The sequence below is a fragment of the Pleurodeles waltl genome, chromosome 2_1, assembly GCF_031143425.1.
Source record: "Pleurodeles waltl isolate 20211129_DDA chromosome 2_1, aPleWal1.hap1.20221129, whole genome shotgun sequence".
NCBI lineage: Eukaryota > Metazoa > Chordata > Amphibia > Caudata > Salamandridae > Pleurodeles > Pleurodeles waltl.
Genome location: NC_090438.1, coordinates 47179391 through 47200893, shown reverse-complemented (window position 1 = coordinate 47200893; position 21503 = coordinate 47179391). Strand labels below are relative to the sequence as shown.

At 44.2% G+C, this 21503-nt stretch overlaps 1 protein-coding gene across 3 annotated transcripts in view; it reads left to right on the top strand.

Annotated features, from left to right (window-relative positions):
* The first annotated feature begins 1643 nt into the window (after positions 1–1643).
* Positions 1644–21503, top strand: part of LOC138261056 (arf-GAP with Rho-GAP domain, ANK repeat and PH domain-containing protein 1-like) — a 214305-nt gene continuing 194445 nt past the window's right edge. For 2 of the 3 annotated variants that reach the window (XM_069209692.1, XM_069209676.1), the window contains exon 1: positions 1644–1779. The gene's annotated coding sequence lies outside the window, so the exon portion shown is untranslated. Of the gene's footprint in view, positions 1780–2067; positions 2143–21503 lie in introns of those variants that run through there. The other variant, XM_069209685.1, reaches the window with a different exon arrangement.

Here is a 21503-nt window from a genome sequence, read left to right as displayed (position 1 = left end):
ATGCTTTGCACGGTCATTTACATTAATCTGCAGCACACATACATATTCACTTTGTGAAAAATCACCTTAAGTTGATCATACTTAATGTAGGCCTCAATTTAAAAATGGCTGATTTTCAGTTGCAGTGATGTCTGCTTGTCCTGTATTTTCCCCTCTTTCTCGTTGCAGGAGCCAAGCTGTACCAGCCATCGTTAATTGCGCGTATTTCTTGTTTAGTTTTCGTGTGAATGTTTTCCGGTGCATGTTCCTTGGAGAGTAAAGCAATGGCCAGGCACTTGTGAGTGGGGGAACCTTCTGACCGAGTTGAATCATCCCACTATAGGTATCCAGTGAAGGCCACGACCCACAGACCCCATTGTCCCCCAGCTGTGGGAAACAACTGCATCTGTGCTATCAAATGTCTTAGCCTGGTGGGTTCCCTTCTGGCGCGCGTGCGGAGTTCTGTCTTTTACTAGAAGACATGATTTGAACTATGCAATGCTAAGTGAATTAGATTCAGATGTACCCTGTCCATTCTCCTTAGAGGGGTTGCTCTTTCGAACTGATGTCCCCCTCCCCCCCCCGCCAAAGGGTGGGACGTCTGGGTCGGTGTCGGTCCCGCCTACTTGAGTGATTCACGAATGATCTGGTTCTTCCTTCAGAGGCTTTACTCGCTGACACCTTCTGATGACTTCTCTAGATTAGCAAATTTGAGGAAGTTTCTCTTCATGGGAAACTGGGCCTGCTTTCATTTACTTTCGAACAACAGTTTGTCTTTGCATTTATGATTTTGAATTGATTTGAATCATGCCAATACATGTATGTATTGATTATTGATTTACGGCAAATTTGAATGCTTTTAGTTTGTAACCTTGCTAATCTGTTAATAAACCTCATGGTTTGCAAATCTACCACTCTGTGTCATGTTTTTTTTTTTTTTTTTGGGGGGGGGTCTGCCTCATGTTATTTAACTGTAGTGACTTGCTGTCACACCTTACTCCGGAACTAAAGGTCCATCTGCTGGAGTGCAACCTGTACTTCAGTTTGCACGAGTAATCCGCATGGTGCAAACCTGCTGCAACACAAGTGACCCAGCGCCTTGTGTGACACTCCATCCGCATGGGTGCCACGTTTCCCAGGTCCACGCGTGATGTGCCGCTCCAGTCCAGGTGTTTTCCTTCGAATTCTGGGACTTGTAGTCCTGTGTTATAATGGAACAAACAAGACTAAAAGTCCCAGAATTCAAAGAAACACCCTGGACTGGGGCAGCACATCACACATGGACCTGGGAAACTTGACAGGGTGCATCTAGCATTCTTCACCACACACATGCAAAGTTCAAAGCGAACTACAATCCTCAAAATGCAGCTCCGCTGTTGGCTAAAAAACCAGTGCGGCTGGACCTGTCACGCAGGACAGGGGCCACTTGGCACCCAGCAGCCCCAGGCCTGGTTTCCGGGAATGGCTATGACTTGTTGCTGTCTTGGAGATAAGATCAGGTCTGCTCAGGGGTGTGTTCATCTCCCAGGCCTCATGTTTTCTCTTCCTGGTCCTCTGCGCGCTGCTCTTCAGAGCGCCTAGTCCAGCTGCTGGAGAGCCCGGTGCTTTTTGATGCCCGCGCCCAGAAGTCCAAAGTCTGGGCCAGCGGCGCCTCGCCCCGCTGGGCGCCGGGTCCGCTGCCGAACAGCACCGCGGCACCAGGCGCTTCATCGGGGCTGGCTGTCGGCTCGGGGGCTCTGCAGACCTGCGTGTTGGGGCGCTGTTGTGCACCCCACGAGTTTCCAAGCGGCCACAGGAGAGGTATGAGGTTCTCGCTTTTGCATGCCGGATTTTGTGGTGTTTTTCTTGTATGTTATTGCATGTTCTGTGTTTTTTTGCCTGTTCAGACTTCCGAGCTTGTCAAGTGCCTTAGATCAATAGCTGGGCCGGTCGAAGGGGCTCTTGATGACGTCAGAGCTCTGATGTCACCCGTTTCCATAAGTGAGTACCTCAACCGGTGCGGGTTTTTTGCTTACAGAAGAATTTAAAGACCATTCATAGACTGTTTGAACGACTCATGCGTGGACCTGGCAAAGTTCAGCCCATGACAACATTTTAGAAGAGGAAAGTTGGATCAGGAGAATGTATCCCCGTTGGTTTCGATTGAAGGAGAGGCAGTTTCGGGTGAGAGACGGCTAAAACAAAACCATTTTTGCCTTTAAAAAATCGGGATTCTCCCGCCTGCATCGGGTCTATTGGCGAGTCTGCGTGAGAGCTTTACAACAGGAGGCCATGTAACCAATCCGCCTCATTTTATTTAAAGTTTCTGCCAGGTTTCGGGCCCCAGGTATATATAGGTTGCACACATATTTATGCAGTAGGTGCCTTAACCCGAGAAGTTTCCTTAAGGACATGAACCGCTACAACTGCCTCTCCTGATAATTTGTTTGTTTTTGTCATTATAAGCTGGGCCACTGTAGAGATGCGACAGGGGAGGGCCAAATTATGCGGCATGATTGAGTATGTTATGCAGCAAGAACGGGCAAATTATGCGACATAATGCGGTACATTATAGCTTTGTAGCAGGCTATTCCGGCATTAAAGGCCCTCTGCAGCGTTAAAGGCCCGAGCCGAAGGCCTTTAACAAGGGAGCGGGCCTTTAATGGCCGGTGTAACCCAGCTAGGGCCAGCTATAAAGCTATTAGAACATCCTCATCAGGGCAGAATGGTCTAATTCATAAAACAAAGGCCTCATGGAGCCCGAAGCCTCTGAGGCCTTTGTTGACAACTGTTGCTATGAAAATCAAACACTGGAATTTGGAGCTCCGGGCTGTTACGGGCCATTAGAAGCCCCCAGCTACTCCATTCTCTTCAATGGAGCGCTGAACATTCCAGGATTCTAATTTGTGATAGCATTACTTCCTTATTTTGACAACTTTAAACTTGTTAACACTGTCTGGGCATTGGTTGCACCTCATTACTACCAGTTTAACACTTAAATATAGCAATAAGCTACAAAAATGAAACTAGTCAACAGGGGCGGATCCTCCACCAGGGTGGAGGCGCGTCGCCTCCCCCACCCCCGCCAGCAGCAGGAGCTGCAGAACTTTTATAGAAACAACATAATAAATGATGTACTTTCTGTAAAAGTGGGCGGGGCCACTGGCATGACATTGACATGTGCATGTATGTTTTGCCGGCCGCCTGGGGCCACCAAACACACATGCGCACTAGGCTATCTCCAGCCCAGCAACACAGTTGCCAGGCTGGAGAGAGCCTGCACAGGCTCCCAGTCTGCCTGGGAGCGCCCTGGCTGGGTCAGGAAGTGACATCACAAGGAGTAATATTAGAGGAACTTGATACAGATGCCCACAATAAGCTTAAAATTACTAATATATCTTCAAAATTAACACAGAGGCCTAAACATTTATGAACGTTATAGAGGTTTTCTATAATTTCACAAAAATATTCCTATTTCACCTTATTCTTCCAATCAGCATCTCTGAGGCAAGCAGCGGTTGTCTTTATTTGCAGCTCTACCAAGTTTCCCAGGTGCATGCAAGATATGCTGCTCTTGTCCAGAATTTTATTTATTCTGACTTCTGAGGCTTGTAGTTTAGTCCATTATAAACGGGACTACAAGTCCCAGAATTCAAAGAAAAACTGGCAAACTGGCCTGGGACAGCACATCACGCATGGACCTGGGACACTTGGCAGCTATATAATTGATGTGTGGCTAGGAGTGTTTATTCGCATATTAATTCTTATATTATTGCCATTGCACCCAGTGTCAACATATACTGACATAATAAAGATATAAATCAGAAAATGATTACCCTGATGTGGTATTAGCAGAAAGACTATCGCAACCCAAAGTATGTAGTAGTAGACACACATTGAATGGTCTGTACTAACTTGTGGGAGGGAATGTCCCCTGGAAAGTTTACTAGGGGTCATGTTAAGTTAAGCATGCTCACTCAGGCATAGCGCTGTCCCTGGCTCTGCAAAGTCCTGGACCTGCCCTGTGGTTGGGAATGTCCCCTGTGGTTTACTAGGGGTCACGCTAAGCTAACCATGCTCACTCAGGCCTAGCGCTGCCCCTGACTGTGCAAGGTCCTGGACCTGCCCTGTGTATGGGAATGTCCCCTCGATGGTTTACTAGGGGTCATGCTCACTGGGGCCTAGCGCTGTCCCTGACTCTGAGGTCCTGGAGCTGTCCTGTGGTTGGGAATGTCCCCTGGGTGGTTTACTAGGGGTCACGCTAAGCATGCTCACTGAGGCCTAGCGCTATCCCTGACTGTGCGAGGTCCTGGACCTGCCCTGTGGTTGGGAATGTCCCCTGGATGGTTTACTAGGGGTCACGCTAAGCATGCTCACTGGGGCCTAGTGCTGTCCCTGACTCTGAGGTCCTGGACATGCCCTGTGGTTGGGAATGTCCCCTCTATCACCCTATTGACCACCATACTAGTCAAAACAACACCCTCACCACAACCACACTACTATCACCCACTAACACTCTAAAAACTACCACCATCCTATCCCCCACTACCTGCTCATAACCACTAGCACAGAGACCACTACCCACCACACTAACCACCTTCAAAACAACCACGGTAACCACCACCCTAAACACCACCACCACACTACCACCTCCACCCTAACCAGCCCACTCCTATCCTAATCCCACCAACCTGCCACCGCCACCCAACCCACCACCCTAACCGCAACTGCCACCACAACCCCACACTAACCACTGACACCCTAACCACAACCACCCTAACCACCATCGCCTTCAATACCCTCACCTACCACCACCACCACCACTCTAACCACCACAATCACTATGATTGCCTTGCACATTTTAATTGTTGTGGAGTTAGGAGTAAGAAAACATATTGGTTATTATGTTACATGCCATACTTTAAATAAAGCAATTTACAAATGCAGTCAATCGTGCTTTGAAGATTGGTTGTGTGGGCTTTCCCTCCTCCTCTTCTGTTTGTCCCTTCCGTGGAGCATGGCCTCATTACTTGTCCTTCTATAGCTTACTTTTCAAACCCTCCTTTTTTTCTTTTTGGTTAAACATTCCATGGGAGAGCATGCTTTTTCCAGGTGTCTCCCTCATGTACTTCTCTTTCCTGTCCACCACACTCCATGCTGCTCTCCCCTGCGTGCTTCTCCCCCACACCTCTATGTCTTGTGTTCGCCCCTGTGTGCCTCTCCCCATGTTGCTTTCTTGCTTGTGTGCTTCTCCCTGTCCCACGTTGCACTCTCCCGCGTCAGGTGCTGCTCTTCCCTTGCCCTCCAGTTTGCTCCCTTGCGCCTGTGTTGTTTTCTTCTCCTGCCTCCCTCCGTGTTAATTTTGACCCCATGATTCTTACCCCCCACCATCAGCACCCTCCTTGTTGCTTCCACCCCTGCTCTCCTTCTTGCTTCCCTACACCCACTTAAAAAAAAGAAAATCCCTGCATGCATGTAGACAGCACATCCATGCATGTGCACACACCTACAAAAAGATATGGCCACTGTGTCATAGATTTTTATTTTCTTAGTACCCAAAAGTGAGACCTATTACCTAAGCCAGTGCTTGTTTTTTGTGTCACTACAATTGAGGCCTGCTGGCTCAAATGCTTAAAGTTCTGCTTCCATGTGTGTGCCCAGACCATTGTGCAGACATCACGTGTGCGCGTGGAGGGCAGTGGGATCTGTTCTCAATATGCCCGGCCTAGGACAAGATGAAGGGTGGGGTCTGAGCTCCCGGGCAGTGGAAGTGTCTTGCCTGCATTCCTGTAGCTGGACGGAGGAGACCCAGACACTTAGGTGAACAGGATAAAGACAGGGCTGCCTTTAGAAAGTTTCTGAGGCCTTTTGGTTACCAAAGAGCTGTTGGTTAGTCTTCCTGAGCCTGGCCATTTGGAGGACGGTAGGCATGACTACGTTGCCAGAGGTGGCGAAGTGTCCTCTGATGACGGCTTCAGTTGGGCTGATGACGGTCAGGTGTAGAAACCTCACGCCTTTTTTGTGCCTCTGTTGTGGGTGCTCAAGTATGGAGACAGCGTGAGAGCTACCGGCGGTCAGAAGCATCCGGTGAAGACTGTATCTGGAGAATAAGCTTGAAGAGGACACCTGAAGGGTGAATCACTGGACTGGTTACACAGTTTGGGGCAGTGGATCCACATCCCCATCTAGACGTTATGTATAAAAGTGGGATCCAGAACAGCTCCCTTTGTTCGAGTTCCAGCCCTTTATGATCAAGGAAGGAAGTGCTCCTCAAAGTACTCAAATGAATGCTGTGGAACCAGGGCTGGTGTCTGACAGCCAGGCTCCCTGAGGTGAGGGGACGTCACCTGCAAAGTGAAGTATGTACTGGAAGCCTGCCTGCCTCCCCAGAGAGGGAAGAACTCTGCTTGACCCTGCAGGAAGATACTGTCCAGGAGAAGTGAGGCCCAGCATGTCCTAAATCCCTGTGAGATGTCCAAGGAGAGCAAACTAGTGAAGACCCTTGACCCTGTTGGCCACCAAATCTCTCATCTTGGTTCCTGGAACTGTTGCACCGTGGTCCTTGTCTGCCCAGTCGTGCTTCAAATGCTTTATTGCTGAAGACCCGGACAAGGGATGCAATTGCGTGATCGCTTGAGGCCTGGATGAGGACTGCAACTGCGTGATTGCTGTCAACCCTGATGAGGGCTGCAACTGCGTGATTTCAGTCAACCCGGATGAGGGCTGCAACTGCGTGATTGCAGTTAACCCGGATGAGGGCTGCAACTGCGTGATTGCTGTCAACCCTGATGAGGGCTGCAACTGTGTGATTGCAGTTAACCCGGATGAGGGCTGCAACTGCGTGATTGCAGTCAACCCGGATGAGGGCTGCAACTGTGTGATTGCAGTTAACCCGGATGAAGTCTACAGCTGCCCGTCTGCCGTAGGTGCAGTCAGGGGTTGCAACCTCCTAATGTTGTAAGCCCAGCCAGGGCTGCACCTATCTTCAATACATTCAGGACCACAACCTCAAAAACTGCTGCCGCCTGACGCTCGACCTGTAGCTGTTTCAGCCCAGGCAGGGCCACATCACCCTACCAGATAAAGACCACTGTGGCCACGCCCAGTGCTGAAAATTCCCCCACAGAGTCTGGGTGGGCACTCTCTTAGACATGTCCTGTGCCCGGCTGTGACTTCCCAGCAGACATGTTATCTCACAGCAACCTCTGCTGGGTACATAGAAGGGACAGCCCCAGTACAAGGCAGCGGGCGAGGATTCAGAAAGAGTCACCCATCCTGAGAAGGGTGAGGTCCAAACGTAAATGGAGCATATCTTAGTATGGGTAGAAATAAACTGCACCTGAGTCTGATAAAGGTTTCTCTTGAAATTCCTTAAGGGAGGGAACCCAGAGGTGAGGGGGGGCACCCAAGAACACTGACTTGTGTAATCACTGGATTGTGTAGTATTTACTACAGCTGTGTGATTGAAGTACTTCCTTGAAAAGACAAGCACTGGGCTGGACATTAAGATTAGTGTGTCTGCTGGATAACTGTCAAGTGCTGAGCATCCCATGCAAAGGATGTTTACTAAAACCCAAGTTTCACAGATTGTTAATACACTATATAGTTTTATCAGTAAAGCTGCAAGTTAGTGGAGAGTTTTTTTGGACATTTATTGGAAAGCTACTGTGTGTAGATGACAACATGTTACCAAATCATGGTTTAGTAATATATTTATTAAAATTGAGTGTTTAAACAAACTGAGAAACACTCCTGCTCTGATGGCAATGTTGTTAGTAAACTAAAAGAAGTCCTAGGTTATGTGGGCTAGACCTCAAGGGTATGTGGGCTACATTCTTGTGATGCATGCAGCAAACGTTTGTTCTTGCGAAATGCTGAGCTCACATATTTGAATGTGCAATCATATGTGAGAATTAGGAAAAAGGCGACTCTAAACTATTTGCCTAGGATCACACAATTTGAGACCCGTTTACAGGCCAAGTACACTACAGTTAGGTCGAGTAGATTATTTAACTTACTCGACCTGCAGGCCTGGTAACATTTTTATGATTTTTCGAGCCCTGTGCATGCAGCAAAGTTTAGTCTAATTAATCAAACGAAAGAGGTGTTTTTGTACTGCAGAAATTCTGAGCTCATATATTTGAAGGTGCAAACATATGTGAGAATTAAGAAAAAGGCGACTCTGTAAACTATTTGCCTAGGATCACACAATTTGACACCCGTTTACGGGTCAAGTACATTACAGTTAGGTCGAGTAGATTATTTAAGTTACTCGACTTGGAGGTCTAGTAACATTTTTATGATTTGTGAGCACTGACTGTGATGTATGGAGAATAACTGCCTATGGTGATTACTAGATCCTTTTGAAGAAATGCAGAGGTTTGTCATTAAATCTTTAGTCTGTGTACGAAAAAAACAGAGATTTCGCATCTCACAATTCCAAGTATGAAGTGCTGGCACAGAGCTCAGAAGAGGTATCGATTGGAACTGGTAATTTCTTCACATCGTAAGCAGTAAACATCTCCATGAATTCAGCATCCTTTTCTAATGGTGTATTCCCTCTTGTTTGTATAACAAGATGTCAGGGATAGTACAAGTGACACAGCCCACCCTTTGACTAGCACGGTGTCAGCTTTATTAAATTTCACTGCCCAGCTATTAAAAAACACAGTTTAAAGGGAAAAGTATATTAAAGTCTCCTTCAATCTGCTGACCTTTCCACCGAGGAAAAGTGCCTTAGTATCTCAATCAAATATTCAAAATACAAGTTACTCATGTACGTCCAACGTCTCCAAAGGAGACTATTCCGATATATACACTACCTAGTGGTGGTCGCCACAAGCTAGTTATAGTTAGGACCTAGTTCCTATAGAAATAATTTTTTTTGTTTTGCTAATAACTTTGGCACCAATGAATCTTCACATACTTTCCCAGGAAAATACGACCCTCACTTCAACAACTGTCTGGAAAGTTTCAGGGTGATCCGTAAAGAGGGGGCCAAGGAGAAGGGGGGGTCCCAAAATGCATTTGTCCATTCATTTTTCCATAAGGATTTTCAACAGCGATAGCGCCCAAACCACTGGACGGAATTACACCAAATTTGGCAGAAAGGCAGCTCTTGGTCCAGGAAAAGCCCTTTTTGTTATTTGGTGTAAATCCATTTAGTAGTTTTTGAGAAATTAAATGAAATTCAAATTTGTATATATAGGGACGCGAAGGCTCCGCGAACCCTCTCGATCTCGAGCTGCCAACACTTCAACAATGAAGTGTTGAAAAAAGGTAGAGTCTCCCTGATCCCTTACCCTTGTGGTGGGGTTCCGAAAGAACCTCCCCCAAGGTCAAAAAGCATTTAAAAAAAAATTATCACTGGGATCCAGCGATCTGGCAAAAGTAAAAAAAAAAAAAAAAAAACGAAGTGCAGGCTCCCGTGCTTTGTCTTTTGAAGCCCCTGACTGGGCCAACACCCGGGGGCAGTGCTTATTTAAAATGGGGAGGGTCATCCAGCCCCTCCCCCGTAGCCCTGGAGTCCACCACCTCTCTGGGGCGATGCATAAAAAATGTGCGGGGCCATGTGCCTCCCACCACACCCTAGAAACCTCAACCTCCGTGGGGCAAAATGTTGTATTTGTGTGAGGGAGGCATTTCGGGCTCCCCCACAGCCGCAGAGACCAACACCTCCCTGGGGCTTCAAGTTTATGGGATGCGTGGGGGGGCTGCTCGACCCCTCTGCCTACCCACCCATACACAGCCCCGGGGACCACCACCTCCTTGGGGCTATAATAAAAAAGTGAAGGTTGTCCGTTTTGGAGTTCTGGGGACCACCACCTCCCTGGGGCATTGTTCGTAGGAGGGGCCACTGATGGCCATGGGGACTGCCACCCCCCAGGGCCGGCTCCTGCTATGTCCCGGAGTGCCCACAGGTCCAGCTGTCAGAAAGCAGAGTTTTCATCTGTCTTCCCTGCATGCAGATGTGCGTTCAGGTAAGACAGATGAAAAATTGCTTCAGCAAGCAAGGAGCTGCTCTGAAAAGCAGCTGCCTGCTTGCTGGAGCAATGCTGGCTCATGCAGGAGGCGGGAGCTGGCTGGGACCACGGGGGGAGGCCTTGAGGCTCCCTCTGCAGTCCCAGATAGCCTGTAAAGGGCTAAAAAACTGAACAGTAAAAAAAAAAAGGATAGCCTATGGTGAAGGTCACAGACCTTCACACTGAGTGTTCAGGGTTCGACTCCAGGTGTATCCACAGTCATTTTCCTTCTTTTGTCGTTTTTCAACTGCAAATGTTTAAGGCTCATACTGAAAGGTGATCTTACTCTCTTTAAATGACAAATACATTTTTTTTTTCAATTTGTGCAGAAATATCTCATCCTAAATATTTCATCCATCAAAGCCTAAAAAACTGTCTCCCTCTCACTCTTTTTTCTCTCTCCCTCTCTTTCAACCTCTTTCTCCCACTCACACACCCACTCAGACCCTTACGCAGCCACTCACAGCCCCACTCACACTCATGCACCCACTCACAGACCCACTCAGACCCTTACGCAGCCACTCACAGACTCACTCACACTCATGCACCCACTCAGACGCTCACACAACCACTCACAGATAAACTCAAGCATCCACTCACTCTCACACACCCACTCAGACTCACGCACCCACTCACAGACCCACGGACACCCTCATGCACCCACTCACAGACCTGTGCAGACACTGATGCACCCACCAAGACACTGATGCACGCACTCTCACACCCATAGACTTTCACAGCCACTCTCATCCCCAGATACACCTTCTTATGCCTATTTTCACACCCAGAGAGACCAACTGCGGCCAACTCCTGTCACTCATGACCAAAGGGTGGAGCTCAGTGTGGGTTTTGGATGGTTAGGGGAGGTTGGCAGCAGGGTCTGGCTGTAGGCCAGGCCTTGCAGGCAACCCCTGCCACACACTGGTGAAGGCCGTGCACAGTGAAAGGTTGGGTGTTTATAGGGTGTTGGCCTCGAGGCCTGGCCGCAGGTTGGATTAACATATAGTAATGAAAAAATACACTTTAAAATAATTATAGAAATTCACTCAAAAAAACAAAGGTTACAGAGTTGTTATAGCTAGGCTCACATTTTAAACGTATGAAACCATAGAAATTCACTTTCTTGACTATTAAATTAATTGATGATTTAATGCTCAATACTGAGGAACAAATTCTTGTCACAATGGATATTGTGTCCCTGTATACTAATATTCCCCAAAGATTGGCATTAGAGGTGATAAGAGAGGTACTAGACAAGAGATCATAGCTGGTACAGGTACCCACTAGTTTTTTGGTTGACCTCTTGGAGACTGTCATGACAATTAGTTTTTTCTTTTTTCAGGGAGATTATTATTTACAGACAAAGGGAGTTGCTATGGGAGCTACCTTTGCACTGGATCTAGCGATCCTATATATGGACCATTATGAGAGTCAACACATCAATGAGACATCTATACCATATTTTGCTCATATCACTCTATGGAAACGTTATATAGATTATGTTTTTATGATATGGACGGGTACAGAAAGGAGACTTATGGAGTTCCATAAATGATTAAATGGTCGATCCCCGGATATATAGTTTACCATACAGTACAGTTCGTTGTCAATTGATTTTTTGGATATTACCATCAAGGTGGACAATAATCATTTGTATACTACTCTGTATTGAAAGAGCAGTGAGAATAATTCATTATTACAATATACTAGCCACCACCCTAGAAATCTTAGAGATAATCGTCCTCATGGGCAATTTCTTTGAATCAGAAGGAATTGTGCACCTAAGATAGATTATTTAGAGGAATCAGAAGATTTGATTAGACGGCTGATTGAGAGGGGATATCCCAGGAGTCTCGTTAAAAAGGCAAGAAAGAGGGCATGGTTGTGCCCAAGGGAAGCCCTACTTGAACCTAAGAAACCGATGGATGTGGGTAACAACAGAATGACATGTGTTGCAACATTTTGTACCCGAAGTATGGAAATAAAGAAGATCATCAACCGTTAGTGGACACTGATTTCAGATTAAATAGCGCTACAGGGTCCCCCCACGGTTAAGAGAGGAAAGAATATTAAGGATTTTGTGGTGAGTTCTCTCTTGGACGAACTACCAAAACCTACCTTACGATCATTGTGGAATTTACCCCAGATTGTTGGTCATTTTGAGTGTGGTAATTGTAAGGCGTGTACTCTGAGTTTGGAGACGAAAACTTTCCAATATAAAAATCAAACTTTTCTATTACATGAGCACACTAACTGCAATAGTTTGCATGTCATCTATGTGTTTCAATGTCCCTGTGGGCTATATTACGTGGGACCAACGAGACAAAAGGTAAAGGTGCGCATTTTACAACACTGCAGTCGCATTAGTTGTAAAGTACAGGGAGCACCCTTGGTTGATCATTTTACAACTTATAATCATCTGGTTGAAAATAAGAGATGGTTGGTAATTGAGAAAGTCATCATGAATCCACGGGGTGGTGATATAGCGAATGTTCTCAATTTACGGGAATGTAAATGGATCCATCTTTTTAATACGGTCGCCCAGGGTTTGAATGAATACGAGAAAAAAGCGAAACACATGGCTGGTTTGAACAGTGGATAATATGGATCTTTCATTTGAAGATGGCTAGGACCTGATCTAGTGCTGTCTAGAACAATCTTAGACTTTTTTTCAAATTAGGATTTAGGGTTATTATAGTGATAATTTTGTTTGGTGGTCACATAAGTGTGAATGTGTGGAGGTTTTGGATAATTGTTTATTAGTGTTTTTTTCTTTCTAGGGTAAGAGAGGTTTATTAATCCTTCTTGTTTTCTGTAATTTTGTTTATATTTCTGGAAGATTGTATAGGTTGCCCCCTGATGGGGACGAGAGGGTTAATAATCCTCTAGTGGAATGTGGTCATTTTCCCTCCCTGCTGACGCGCCTATTGAGGTTATGTGAATTTATTTAGCCAATGATTCTTGCTCCGTGTTGGATGAGAGAGGGTTAACTGAACTTTCCTGAATGGGAATGTGGTTACGTCAATTCCCCACCCCAGCAATGTACTCAACGTTATGTGAATTTACTTAGGCGGGGTTTCTAACTCCGCATCGGAAGGGGAGCGAAAGCGTTGTACCTCCGTGGCGTGCAAAGGTGAGCTAGCGTCTGGGTGTTTTATGTTTGTTTTTCTTTTGATTACCGGTATTGTTTAGTGATTTGTTCTTTAAGTATTTTTAGTAAATACATGGTTTTCAATTAAAATACAAATTGGTTCATGGATTGATATAAATTGAAGTCTTCAAAATTGATTGTGGCAATTTCTTCTGAGGGAATAAGGAGAAAGTTGTATATACTTTCCATTCTTAAACATTAAGGTGAGTGGTTTATGAGAGGGCTTGCTGATGTTATATCAGTTCATTTACGTGGGAATTTTACTCCACGTCCGAAGGATAGCGGAATCAACCTATATTTTCGGAATGTTAAAATGAGCAAGCTGGTTAGTGGTTTATCTCTGATTTTCGGATAGAAGTATGGTTATTACCTAGTGACTTGATCTCTTTTTGGTATTTTATTTTAGTAGACATATGGTTTGGAATTAGAGCGCCAAGTGACCTTACGAATTGTTTTATGGATTGATGTCAAATCAAAAAATGTCTTTGAAATTTAGAATGGTAATTCCCTGGGAGTGAATAAGGGGAAAGTTACATGGGCTCCCCCTTTCTAAATACCAAGGTGAGTGATTTGATACAGTGTCTACTTTTTTGAGTATTGGATTAAATTCGGGACGATGATACTGATTGATATTTGGTTTTCCAGGCATGGAGATATTGGAATCCAAAATCGAAGTGATCATTGTACCAGTATGATGAATGTTACTAATTGTGTCGTGAAAGACTTTACATGAGTATGAAACAATGATTGCTATCATGCAGCATATTATATTGCGAAGAATAGGGGACTAAGGTTGGGGTCCTTTTTTGATAGGTTGCTCCGAATATGGTTTATGTCCTGATGAAGACCCGCAGTTGGGGCGAGAGTTGGCCCTATTTATTTTGCCGGGTCAAAACATTGACGACTTAGATTGAGCCTGGATTGGTTTTGCCATCATCAGGGGGCAATAGTAATTCGGACACTTTACCCCCATAAAATGTGATATGTATTCTTTTTGTTGTCGAATGGTCAACTGACAGGCTCTTATGTACATAATTTGTATATAATAAACAAGACAGATTTCTTTTAATCTTCTTTCCTTTTTTTCACAAGCACTTCTTTCATACACAATATTCTCGTGGGTGTTTTGGTGCAACAATTTTGAGTAAATTTTGTATCCAAAGATAATAAATAAATTGGATATTTTCATATGAATCGGTTTATGAATATTATTTGCGGCATTAAATGTTGGTTTATGCTGCATGCATGTGTTGCAATTTATATGCTGGTAAAACTCATTTTAAAAATATATATATTTGCGGTTGGACCATTGTGGCTGTATGTATGATTTACCCAGGCCTTTCGGGTTATTAATGGGTTACCTTCTGTGTAGTTAATAGTAAGAGACAACTTAGGCAGGAACAAAACAGGGATTGCCTTTCCAAACCAATTTTGCTAACCTAAGAAATTTAGCAAGTGGGGAAGCCCAGCAGGAATATCCTTCCTTACAACAGGCTTGAAGGCTAGCTCCAGATGCAGAGGCTAGCCAGGATCCTATGTTTTTTCTCAAGAATGGCGTGCTTTAGCGGGGTGTGAGTAATAAGGTCTCCCCATCTTTTAATTACATCCGCTTTCCAAGAACAATTTTTTCTTTTTTTTTGTGCATATTTTATTTTTTTAGCCCACACTCATTTTGGGCTTCATAAAACTGTGAACAGCATTACTGATGTTATTCTAAGGGACAGTAGATTTTTATCTGTAAAGAAATATTAGAGACAATGTCCAACTTGTCAAACTACTAGTCATACAGACTGTTGAAGGCTCTCGTTACAAGGGTCCCGTTCCACCAGGTACGAATGGATCTAATGGGACCATTGTTAACATCTAACAAGGGGTACAAGTATATTTTGGTTATTGCAGGCTTTACCGCTAGATATTGCATTGTATTAGTTAACGGGGGTGGGAACCCACTTCCAATAAAAATCACAGTCCTTGTCAGGATGACCCACTGAAGTCACAGAATAAGCCTCTGCTTAACCCTCTGGTAGCCTGGCACAAAGCAGTTGGGCTTAACTTAGAGGTAATATCTAAAGCATTTATGCAGCAGTCAAACAGTAATCAAGTGAAAACACAACACAAGAACAATCCCACACCAATTTAGAAAAATATAAAAGATTTTAATAAAGAAAGTGGCACCAGTACGACAAACATCCAATAAGTAGAACTGGAGCTATGAATGTGTGAAGTTTGAATAAAAAAGCGCCAAAAGGGACCAATGTCCAACTGCAGGTATCTGGTTGGTAGACCAGATCAAAATCCAGACTTAGGCTCAACCATGATGGATCTCCAGTTTGATACAAGGACCAGGTGGAAAGTTTACCTTCTGACTTAGAAACTTTTATGGAGTAAAAGTGTTTTTTAATGAGTCGTCGGCAGGCCAGCCTGCAAACAGGATCTGCAGTGGGGCTTGACATCAGGCTGCTGAAGAGCTGGGTCCCGGTGTGGTTGTTGACAAAGATGGTAAAGCTGCGAGCAGGCGAATTCTGAAGTCCGTGCCCAGGAAGTCCTTGACATTGATCGGATGGTGCTCGACATCAGCCCCAGTGAAACCCAATACGTGTGGACTTAGAAACTATTCTGTAAGTCAGATTTCATTCAGCGGGGCAAATCGGCAAGCTGAGGCCAACTTGCGAGTTGACGGCTTCAGCTTCAATAGTGACCTTGGTTTCCGTCGGTTCCACAGGTAAAAGGTCTCTTAATCCCACTTCTTGCAGTTTGGGGTCAGCAGGAGTACACTGCAACACCTGTCAAGGGTCCAGGATCTAGGCTGGGAGCACCATTGATATATTATCTTGTGCGTAATTGTAAAATGTGGTATCACCAGCAAGGATATCCTGCCACTCAGCAGGTGTGTGCCTGGCTGTGCCTATGGTAGGTTGGTTAGTTAAAAAGCCAAGTATTCAGCTTCTTGTGGGATTAAAGAAGAGAGCAGGATGCTCTGATGTGGAGTGGGAGGCTGTTCCACTGTCTAGGAGCGATGTAAGAGAACGGCAATTCTCTTGATCTGGCTTTTTGTATATGCGGGATGTGTGCGAGTACGTGTCCTGCGTAGCGGAGGTGTCTATGTTGTTGGTGGAACGAGATGTGACTGTTCTCACGTAGGTGAGGCCAGAGTTGTGTAGTGCCTTGAATGTGTGTGAGCATGTTTGTGTATCAGGAGCCAGTGGAATTCTCTGAGGTGTGGTGCGATGTGATGTCATGTGGGTTCTGCGTGAGAAGTTGAAGATGGGTGGCTGCTGTATTCTACATGGATTGTAGTCTTCCAGTGAGCTGCTTCGTGTTCGTGGCATTGAGGGTGTTCCCATACACCAACTTGCTAGTGGCTTGGACGTGAGTGACAGTTTTTCTAGGCCATTGAGGAAAAGAGTAGTAAATATTTTATCACAGATAATATTATGGCCGCACACTTATGATGTCACTGGAATTAAAATGTCAGACTCTCTGGATTTTGCTGCTGGTTTTCATATAGTAAACGTTTCCTAAATCTTGGAAAAACAAAACACTTGGGATATTCCTGCACCTATATTGCATTTTATAATTCAGTTTCATACTGACACAGGGGCACAGTTGTGTGTTGGGGAAAGCTGTCGGCTATCAGAGAAAGGTACCACTCTCCCAGGTGTCAAGATTTTTTAAGTGAGGAGCCACTGCTGTCTTCATTATATACGTCTGATCTTTTGATAAACGTACAGACGTTCATTCTTTCCCATGGAAATTAAGAGGCAGGAAAATTTCAGTGCCTTACATATGCAGATAAAACTATATTATAGATTATTTTTTTGTAAGACAGGTTGCTTGGAAAATAAGAGGAATTAAATGAAAGCATAGACGTAATGGTAAACATTTCCAAAATTAATATATTTTTTTTGGGTACTAATGAAAATAAATATCAAAAGCTACAGGGAATCACAAAATGTAGCTGTTTGGACTTGATTCTGACACCAACATATGGTTGGGAGTTAGGCTTGGCAGGCCTGCTTTGAAAGGTAAGCTGTACAACAGGGGCCTCCAAACGTTTCCACAGTGAGAGCTACTTCTGATCCCTGAAAATCATTGTGAGTAACTGAAGGCTAAACAACTTGTGCATTGTTACCAGACACCCCCACACCCTGCTTCATTTACTTTAAACCTAATGCGCATAGAGCCAGATACTATGGTTTGACCAAAATACTTTGACTGAGGCGCTATGACAGGGCTTCCATGTGTGTCAGTGAGAGCCTGGTCTTTGGGGATGTCTGAACATATGTGTGTATGAATGGGATATATGTGTATGGGTGACTGAGAGCCTGTGTTGTATGTACATGTGACACAGGACATACCTGTGGCCATATATGGCATCATGACATGTAGAACACGAACGTACAACCATTTTTTAAATGGGAAAAATTAAAAGTGCAGAAAAATACTCTGCAAAAATGTTCATAATATAGAAAAAAAATGTGAACTTTAAATTTCTCCCACTTAAAATGATGTCTGTATTTTTGTAATAAATATGGAACAGTGTCTACCAGCCACTGGGAGTAAGAATTCTGCTGTGTGTAAAAGCAACACTTTGAAATGGGAGAAAATTAAACTGCCTGAAGAGTGAACTTTATGTTTACATGGATTCCAAAACAATCATCATTTTAATTTTCTCTCTTTTCCAAGTGTCACATTTACAAACACCAGGCAGCTCACTCACAGTGGCCTGTAGGCACAGCACCATATTTAGAACAAAAATACAGCCATTTGCTTAAATGGGAGGAATTTAAAGTGAAGAAACATGCTTCATAAAACCTTAAGGTGTAATTAACTTAATTGAAAATAGAGAAAAACATTAGTAATGTTTAATAGAAATATTTTTCTTCACTTTTAGTTTCTCCCATTTAAAAAAAATGACTGGATCTTACCGTTATAAATACGGCACATTGTCTACTGGCCACTGGGAGCAAGAAACCTGCTGTTTGTAAATGCAACGCTTTGACATGGGAGAAAATTTAAATGAAGAGTTAACTTAATCTTTAAGGTAACTTTTCATTTGAATTCTCTCCCATTTAAAGGCATTCAGAAACATCATTTTGTTCTCACCCTCCAATGTTGAGTTGACAGGGACTTTTATTTAAAAGTTAAATACGTCAGTGCTTCAGTTCTTCACCTCTGTGCCCCACCCTGGGTCATATATCTGACTCCTGCACTGATCTTTATCAGGCCCTGCTAGCTGCAGCCTGATGATAACATTGTAAAATAAACACAGACTTCCCTTAACTTTAAAAAGAAAACGTGACCCTCTGCTTATTTGAGAATGTACTCAAGGCTGAGCTACTCTGATTGTGTCAGCAAGCTACTGGCAGCTCACGATCGACCGGTTGGAGACACCTGCTTTACAAGATAGATTGTAAACATCTATATTGGCACTCTTGGGTAAGCCAATTATGAATGTCTGTATGGCTAAACTAAGTCAGCATACATTATTCACTTGATGACTCTGGTTCTTTTTGTTTTTTTTCTGTACTCTGATAATGGGTTGTGCTCATGAAAAAAGGTCTATTTATTAGCTTACTGTTGTTATGAGTAAACATTTTCCTGTTTCAAAAATACTTTTCATACTTACTGCTCCAAAATAAACATGTATAAGCATGTAATATTAAAAACATATAATGAATAACTGTGTAAAATGGTCCAATAATGTCATTTTGTGGTTCTGAAGATGTTCACTTGTTATCACTAGAGCCCTGCAATGGATAAAGTGTGCTTTGTGTGGCAATCCCCTGCTGTGCAGGGCATTTAAACGTGACCAGTGGAGGTTGGTGGTAAGACCTGCCTGCAGCGAGGTCCTGCATCCAAGCCCCGTTATGTGCCAGGGAGCCGCTGCACGGGGCTGTCACCCGTGGACAGCAGGGGTTGGTCGCAGAGTTTGGTCCACAGTCCGGTACTTTGTCCAACTCGCTACTGCCCACTCCTTTCGCCCACGCGCTGCAGGGGGTTGCCCACCCCTCCACAGGCAGCCCAGCCCCACTGTGCATGTCCTTTGACTCTGGACAATGAATTGATCTTCTGCTCTTAATTTATTTTGTAATTCATCATTATTTTCTTATACATTTATAAAAATCTTTCTGTGTAAAACAATTTGCAATTTTCATGAATGTTGCGATTATTGAAATAAAATGGCGACAGACACTGAATCATGATTTTGTTAAAAAGTACGATTTTTCTGTCCCAATTCGACTTTTTCAAAGATTGTTATCGCCATTTTGAATACCACAGAGTGTCTCCTAGCTCACCTCATAGGTGTGCGCCTATCAGTTTATTTCCACAGCCCAAATGTCATTATTTTGTTGTAGAAATTGAGATTTTCAATACTGCTGAGAAAAGAAATCCCCTTTATCAGCTAGTCACATTTGAGAAAAAAATTTTAAATGTGATTAATAGGGTTCACAGTTTTCTGAATCGCAATTTTAAATGGCACAGATATACAAAAGTGTTAACCTTTTAAACCCCTCTTGGCAACTTGTTCGAACTCTTAAATCTTAAAAACTACTGAATGGATTGACACCAAACTACCAAAAGCATGCTTTCTGAGTAAAGTTTTCTTTCATTCTAAGTTTGGTATTGATCTGTTTTACGTTGATACCTTTTGAATGTGAAGTGTAGCTGAAACTCAGCTGCACAGTGGTGACTGTTTAATTCTGTGTAGACACATTCACACATACACACACACACACTTCACTAAACTTTCCATTAACTATGTTCATCCACCTCAGCTCCTTCTAGAGTAATTTCATGCTGATCCGTGAAGCAGAGGCCAAGAAAAGGACGGATCCCAACACGTTGATTTCCTACGTTAATTCCCATAGGAAACTTAGCTCTCTGATACAGAAAAAAGACTGAACTGAATTGCACCAAATTTGACAAAAAGTTAGAACTTTACTCAGACAGCATGCTTTTATGATTTGGTACAAATTCAGCCGTTTTCAAGAAATTTGCATTTGAAAGGGTTCTTGGTTTGGGCATGAAGGGGTAAATAAGTTAGGAGTATCTGGGCAATTTGTCCAGCCGGAGTCCTGTGGTACTGAAAGTTTTCAAAAAATTGGCCATTTCAGTTCTGCGGGACCAGGACGAATCCTGCTGTACCGAGGTATCTGATTGGCTGGCTGCAACAGAGAGGAAAATATTGTGGCCGCCATTACAGGCTGCAGTGACTCTGCCCCTGTGCCCTGAAAATGTTTAAAAAATGGGCATAAGGGGGCAGGACAAGAACACCATGAACCCTAGGTACTTGTGGGGGTGACCCATACCACAGTACTCCTACGGGACCAACATGGCCCTCTTGTGGGGTATCCAAAAAGTACCTGTTGCTCGAGCTTCACCCTCGTGATACCATGGTAGCATGGGGGTGAAGAGTGAGCAGCAGGTTCTGGAGTACCCCCAAAAAAATGTGGATTGGGTGTCTGTGGGGTGAGGGAGGCAAGAGGCCAGCACCTGCATCCAACCTCCAGTGTGTCCGACAGGATGTTGACTGAATATGATTTTAAAAAATCCAGATATTCACTCAAAAAAAAACCAAGGGTAATGTGATGTTGTAGTTAGGTATGTGTTAGAGGACTAGAGAAACAAGCCCATACTGGATAGGTTTGAGGTAGTGTTTAAAAAGAGTTGTTTAAAGTTGAACGGAGGGCAAGCGGAGGTACTGGTACTAGGGCAGAATCCACTACTCTGGGACCAGACCACCTGGCCTCCTTTATCAGGAGAAAGGCCAGTCTCCAAACCAGAAGTATAAAGTCTAGGGATGATTTTGGATTCTCAGCTGTTAAGGGTCTCACAAGTGAAAAAGGTGGCAGGAGGTTGCTTTTGGCCTTTTGAGGAATCTAAGAAAGATACCAAAGTGGCTGCCGATGGAATCACGTAGAATGGTGATTCAAGGATTGATCCTCGCACGTTTGGATTACGGAAATGCCATTTATTGAGGCAGTCCGAAGGTGGTGATGATAAAACTGCAAAGTATCCAAAATGCTGCAGCAGCCCGGGTACTGTTAGGTATCTCGAGAGCACAGTCAGCAGGGTAGGCATTTAATAAGCTTCATTCCCATAAAGAGCAGAGTAAAATTGAAAGCACTATGGGCCAGATGTACGACCCAGAGTTTTGCGACTCGCAATTTGCGACTCATTTGCTTTTTAAAAAAAAAATCTTTTTATTGAACAACATTCAGCATAGACTGGATACAGTAGGTAGGGTGCAGCTATCTTCTTGTATACCCGCAAAGCAATCTCCTTTACTTATCATAAAATAATAAACTCCTGACCTAATGCCTTGATCCACCTGAGGGCCCAGTGGGAGCGGGGTTTTGAAAATCTTG